General features: G+C 33.9%; 1 protein-coding gene and 1 long non-coding RNA gene across 4 annotated transcripts in view; one reads left to right on the top strand and one right to left on the bottom strand.

The window, feature by feature from the left end:
* The window catches only part of LOC120348237 (lupus La protein homolog), a 57356-nt gene that overhangs the window by 32625 nt on the left and 17716 nt on the right, over nucleotides 1-7015 (top strand). The window lies entirely within an intron of this gene.
* Nucleotides 2404-6188, bottom strand: LOC144425148 (uncharacterized). Of its 3 annotated transcripts, XR_013477312.1 has the most exons (4): nucleotides 6014-6188; nucleotides 5405-5476; nucleotides 5172-5316; nucleotides 2404-3368 (listed from the first exon to the last, which is right to left on the bottom strand). It is a non-coding gene; the product is annotated as an uncharacterized LOC144425148 (long non-coding RNA). The 3 variants fall into 3 exon arrangements; XR_013477310.1 differs by lacking the exon at nucleotides 6014-6188 and having other exon boundaries at nucleotides 5405-5993; XR_013477313.1 differs by lacking the exon at nucleotides 6014-6188 and having other exon boundaries at nucleotides 2404-2578; nucleotides 5405-5993.

Raw genomic sequence — 7015 nt, 5'->3', positions numbered from 1 at the left:
TTGTGCGAAAGAAAAGTATGTTGAACTCAAATTATGGCATAGAGTATAGATCATTGAAAATTTCGGTGGTAAATTTTGTCTTTGCGGAGCACCTGAACACGGAGTAATCTGAACCAGAGATTAACCATGTTGAGATTAAGAACTTCGGGTTGACAAAAGAGAATTCTTATAGATAATCAAACTGAGGTGCTATGTAGAAAATCAAATATAAAAATAATTCAAGAATTAATAACATACGGTGATATACGATTTATAGCTAAGTTTTCCAAGGAGTAGCGGTATACAATCCTCCATTCCAAACTGTCATCATCGTAAACAACAACTGCATTTTCCTTATAACAAATAAAATTTAGACTTCACTTTGGACGATAAGGAGTTTGATCTTAAATATATACTAATACGGGTTTGATAAAAGCAGGAATTAAGCTCAAATCCCAGATATTATATAAATAATATATATTTATTGTTATATTATATTCATTTTTTACATATATATGGTAATCTATAAATTCCCTTTGTAATTTTAAAATTTATTAGGAATTTATCGACACCCTATAAATATTAAGTTATGCAAACAATGCAAGTTGAAGGAAATAAAAAGCTACTATCTTAGTCGTTTCTGTCTTCAACTTCGGTCGCCGGAGAAAAATGATTAACGCATTTTGGCATCTAGAGATGAGCAACTATATTATGTCAAACAACAAAGATAACTTGAATGAATTAAACCGATTAAACTAATGATCAGAAAAACGTCTATTTTTGCCCCAATTTTGATCGCCTTGCGCATAAGCAGTAAAATGAGATTTTTTTTTTTTAAATATATTTTTTTAATAAAAACATCACATTATATAGACACAATATCACATAATACATTTATATAAACACAATAACAATTGCATTTCAAGAAAACGAGCACATAATAGTTTTCCACTTCTTCTTATGGATTGACAGTTTACCATTTTTAGTTGCAATAATCTTTTCACAGTTTTTAGTATTTTTTATCATATATAAAAATTGGCAAAATTGAGGCCTTACGCAGTTTACATTTTTATATAAAATATCTGGCACACAATAAAACACAATTTATACCCTGGTTTTGCCCTACTTCCAATAACATTTCTCTATGTGTCAAATTAAGGTTTAATCCATACTCAACGGTTAGCCAAGCATTAACTATTTCCCAAAATTGCTGCACAAAATCACAGAGATAAAATAAATGTAACACAGTTTCAACTTGCATATTACAAAATGTACATTTTGGACTTTGTGTTTTATTTATTCTATGGACCTTTCCCCGACCTTTGACCCCCGGAAAATTCTTCCTATACTTTACCATTGCAAAATTTTCGGGGCTATTTTAAAAGTGTGTTTGCGAGTTGGCGCCTGTAAAATGGGGTATGTATTTCAAACCATCATTACGATTCATCGCATACAACAATCTGTTTTTTAAAAGTACCGGTAAAGAATTTCAGGCTAGTCTATCACAACTATTTCTACACTAATTTTTATTACTGCAATTAAATTAAAACTCCTAGGAAGACAGAGTGATCATTGAATTATCTGATTTTTATTTAAGTTCCCGAAACACGACTGAAAACTAACGAATAGAGTTCAAAAATCTGTCTGAGTGAGAAAAGTGTCTGAGCGTATGCGAAAAGGGGGCATTGTTACGTCACTTTTTGCATCTTACTGATTGGCCAATGTCACGAAGTAAACAAGGAAGTCGATGCTTGGGGAAAGGTCCATAGAGGACTTGCACGGGTCACGTGACCTTGTTTACTGGACGGCAATAAAACAAAAACGTCCATTTGGCTCCTGTCAGTTGCAAGTCGAATTATACGTTTCCGTTTTGTTTGGCTGTTGAAAATGGTTATTTCGTATTGTTCCAGTGGCTGTACGTATAGTATAAACAACGAAATGGATCTTCAGTTATATTCCACTGTTTTCAAAAGATCCGGAACGTCGCGCAATGTGGATGTCATCTATTGGCAGGACTGCTTGGTGTCAAGTCCAGAAGCCATCTCACTTGTGTTTCACTGTTTGCGGACAGCACTTCGTTGATGGTGAGTCATAATGTGCTGTTATCAATTTTTTTAAATATTCATAAGCTCCCTCATTTCAATGGAAAGCAGATGACAAACTACTGTTATTGGTAGACTTGACTTATGTAAGGTATTAATCAATAATTGTCATAAGGTATTGTTTCCCTAGTTAGCAGGTAATCTATTAGTAAGTGTGAAAAGTTGAGTAGATAACTAAAGTTTGAATTCTCCATCTAAGAATACGCTTGCTACCGCATCTCTGAATCCCCCTGCTGGGAGTTTCACAGGTTTCAATCCCATGCGGGAATAGTTATGTGCGAGGGGATTGCAGCTCTCCTCCCACTGAGGGTGGTTCACACCAATGACATTAAACAACATGATAGGCAACTCTGACGTCACTCCATAAGACTACATGCGAAAGATTGTATTTCATGATACGCTCCAATGCACATATTTCTCGTCGCCTTTCGCGACGGTTTTCCGCTTGCTTTTGCTACTCGGCGTCTTCTTTACGTGTAGTACCTGCCTTTTTGCGCCTGTAACGAAAGAAAATAATCTCTATATCTGAGAAGTTTTGCTCATTTGGAAAGCTGGAATGGCAGACAAGCTGTAAAGAGTAATTCTGAACATCATAGACGTTTTTTTTATTAGAGAATATTACAAACGCGATAGCGTAAAGATTTGTGTAAAACATTTTGCAGATAATGACAAAGTTCAAAGTTAGTAATTTTAATGTTTGCGCTTAAACATTGAAATTTCATTTAAAGAGGGTGTCACACAAAACAGCAAAACTGTTTTTACTTCTCTTAAAGGTGCTGTGATACAATTCCATAACACAAAGTTTGCACCTATCGAACTTGTTTTAGTAGGTGAATTTATTAGACATATTACATATTCAGTTAATCGTAGGTAACATTACTGGTACATAATGCCTCGTAGATAGGTTTGTGTCTAAATTTAGGAATTTAGCTCATAGCCCGCTAATTAATATTATCTTCTATGCAGGAGATTGCAGGGCTGATTCAACTTGCAGCCTTACCAATCACCTGACGATGCTCATTTAGTTTGTCTCGAGAAAGTCTTCTTGAAAGACTTGTGTGAATGGAAACTACCTGTATGTTTTGCCTTCCTCCGATTTTAGAAGACAAATTCAATCTGAGGAATTTTGCATATAATTCTCATTGATTGTTGGCTGTTTATAATTCCTATTAAATGTGAATTCTGATTATATCAAAGAGTTAAACATTTTTTACGTAATTTACGGGCACTTTTTTCTTGTCAATACTCCAAGCTGAGGTAATAAGCAAGACAATACATTCATGTCATCTGCAAGCAAAATATACACACTAATTAAAAGTTTGACACATTGAGATAATACATCATGACAGAAAATACAAAGATACAGTATGTATGGCCATCACATGGTAATTAAAATTAAAAAAAAATTAATAGAGGCTGTGGAGTATGAAAAGTTCAAGAAAAAGAAAAGAACAAAAGTGCATAGCTCATGAACTCTCAATTCTGCCTCCATTGCTTTGTGAAGGCCAATATATTCCGAGTGGCTGAATTGGTTTACCTTTATGATAGCAACGGTTTTGTATTTAATATAGCGAGATTTTTTTTCAATTTAATTGAAGTGATATTATTTCCCAAAGCAATGCTTGAATCGTCTAGAATAGATCAGTGGTGTCAAACTCATGGGTTTCGAGAGCCGCATTGCATGTTGGAAATTGTAAAAAGGGCCGCAAACAGTTTTTGATAATGTATACTCGAGAGATATTTTTCAGATAGTTTTAGTTTGTGACATATATTGTGATGCAACTAATCAGTTGGATTAAGTTTTATTATTTTCTTTAATTTCAAATGCAATTACATATTAATATTTGCATTCCACTATTATTGCAAGTTACTGTATTTATTACAAAAAATCATAAAATTCCATGTACAACCATCAAAATCATTTTTGAACAAGCCTTGGTTAAGGAAAGAATAATATATACACTAAAAATGACTTAATCTAAATATATGAACCTAAAATTAACAAAAATACTACAGTATAAACTCAATGTTTTTTTAATTACATTTGTCCTGACGTTTGGCATCTTTTTTGTGTCACCAGCATACTAAGGCAAGGCTGAAATGATTTTATAGTACCAACTCTAACTAACGAGGTCGCATGATCATGGGTTAATCTGTATCTTTGCAAAAGTTTAATTAATTCCAGTAATGCAAAAAAGTTACTTTTATCATTTCATGTATAGATCAGTAAAAAAACAAATGACAGATTTTTTCGACAAGACATTTCACGCTACATTGCATGGCATTGGATTGCTTGAATTATTATTGATATTGATTTTTAGTAACTAAGTCGTTGCATATTTATATTAATATACAAACACATGAAAATTTTCTGTTCGGAGTTGGTCTTCGAATTTGTCATATTGACTGCTGAGCTTATTGTGTTTTTCATTGTACTGATGGAAATATGACAAATTAAACAATGTGCTTCAGAATTTTGTGAAATGCAGAAATATTGCAACTCCCATTTTCTTCAAAAATGCCACCTTCTTCGTGTACTTTAATTTAATCACTCAAGTGTTTTATTCAGTATTCTTTTGCTAGCTTGATGTGTATTCTTAATTGAGTCAAAATGTGAACAAAAAAAATGACCTTTCTAAAACTACTTTCAGTAAATTGTTTTCTGTGTGAATATTCAATTTCACTTTAAAAGGTTTGAAAAATCTTTTACATTTAAATAAAAAAAATTCCAAAATACTATTACAATTATTGTTAAGCGTTCGAGGGCCGCACTGGAAGTTCTCTGGGGCCGCGAGTTTGACATCCCTGGTCTAGATTGAAGTTGTCCAAAATATATAACATTATTTTATCATGAATCATGATTATACCCTTTTCTGAATTTCTTCTATAGTACTACCAAAATTTGATGAACCAAATATAACACAGGTGTAGTCAGTGAACCGTAATCCTCATTTTTCAAAGCTGTTTAAAGTATGTCTGGCATATTTTGTGCCTTTTTACAAAGAAGACCGCTTATGTAATCTTACGCTTTGGAATTTTTAGTTATTTCCCTCAAGCCCTGCAGGATGTAGGGGCCATACACAACTTTACCGGAGGGTCAAATGTCTTTGCATTCCTCCATAGGTTGTTCTTCTATTGCAAACATTTATGGAGTATTCTAATCATATTTCTTGGAATCAAACTGTCACTGATATGTCGCCAGACTTCTGATATCTCCCCTTCAGCTACAGTTGTCCTGTGAATAAATAATAGGAAATTGAGGTTAGACGAATAGTTGAAAGTTTTGTTTTATGTCGGCCTAATTTCTTGATTGATATACTCACTATTATTGCTATTGCCTCTTGTGCTGCAGGAGTCTCACAATGCTTAGACAGGTCTGTCCACAACTTTCACATCTGTAGGAGAGGAGATGTATTAATTTTCGTTAAGAATAAATAAAGCAGTCTATATGATTCAGAATGGAAAAGCTAATAAATCCAATATCTTATGTTTTTTGTAAAAAATGTTTTACTGAATTTGGTATATAAACTAACTAATAAAGGGGTTTAGTCAGAAAATTATAAGCATTCGTGGCTCCAAATACTTGAGAGATCAGACTATACAATATAGACCGGTATGAGGAAATTTTAGGTGAACTTGTTAACCCGTTGATTCAATACGCAAATAAAAGTGAATGAGCAATAGTATGTTACAGCAATAAGTATATATCCTCACTGATTAAAAAAATCTAAATGGAGGTGCATGAACTATTTGAAACCATAAGGGGTAAGTAAATATGCAATTTCGGCAAATGGGCAACTACGTACCGTACTGAATTAATAACTTCGTAGTATTTGACAAAAGCTGGCTTTTCCGCATGTACTTAACAGTGCGATGCCCGGGTGTGATATACAACAATAGTATTTACCTTACTTTTTTCGATTTATTTTTACCTTCAATTTTCCACATATCATTAAAAACCACAACAATTGTCGAAGCAACCTCGAACACCATTCGTGCTATGCCTTGAAAGCAACACACATCCGCTCGTTTTCGTCTCGTCAAGTATGTGCATTGGAGCGTGCTATCGAATACGATCTTCGGCCAAAAATGCCGGAGTTGCGCATCATGTTGTTTTATGTCATTGTTCACACGACCGCTGGTCGATTACGATATCCCCCACCATCAAGTCCATTCTTCTAAAACAAATAACTGGCTAACTAATCCCGACATAGAATGGTAATCGTACGATGTTGCACCTTGCAATCTGTCCCAAACCCCAGATAAATTCTATCCTAAAAACTACCCACATTGGTAGGCATAGTTGCGTTTTAAATTGAAAGAAATCTTCATTAATGGTCAGAAGGTGTTGTCTGATTGTTTTATTAGTTAGCAGGTAATTTATTACTGATCTGATACACAAACTTGGCACTGTCAAATGATGATTATTGATTAGTGTTTAATTTATTTTCAGAAAAAAAGGGAAGATAACCCATTATCAGCTGCTTATATGTCCCATCGATATTTGAATTTTCGCCATCTCCAGAGAGGAAGAGAATAGTTAGAAAAGGGGATTTTGAAGAAAGGCAAAAGGCAGGACCATTTCAACAAATTCTGTTAACTTGTATGCGTTGCAATATTACTTTGCAGTTGTTAGCATAAACATTTAATATGTCTTTCGACTAGATCTACCACACTTTAAAAGAAGCCGCCTACGCCCCTTCTCACTAGATACAACATTTTCACATGATACTGTAAAATATTTGATAGAAATTACCCCCGAGGCGTCATATCTTCCATTTGAAAGGGCTGTGGAGGCAGATACATTTTTTACTCTAAATTATGGAATGTTACTTCCAGGTTATCTTATCCTTGCTTATAGATATCTTGAGGTCAGTGACTCCAACTGACCCATGCATGCCACACTGAAAATTCTCTTGTGTATCGATAAAATT

This window comes from Styela clava, chromosome 1, assembly GCF_964204865.1.
Source record: "Styela clava chromosome 1, kaStyClav1.hap1.2, whole genome shotgun sequence".
Lineage (NCBI taxonomy): Eukaryota > Metazoa > Chordata > Ascidiacea > Stolidobranchia > Styelidae > Styela > Styela clava.
Note: the sequence above shows the minus strand (reverse complement) of the source record. Positions and strands in the feature narration are given on the sequence as shown.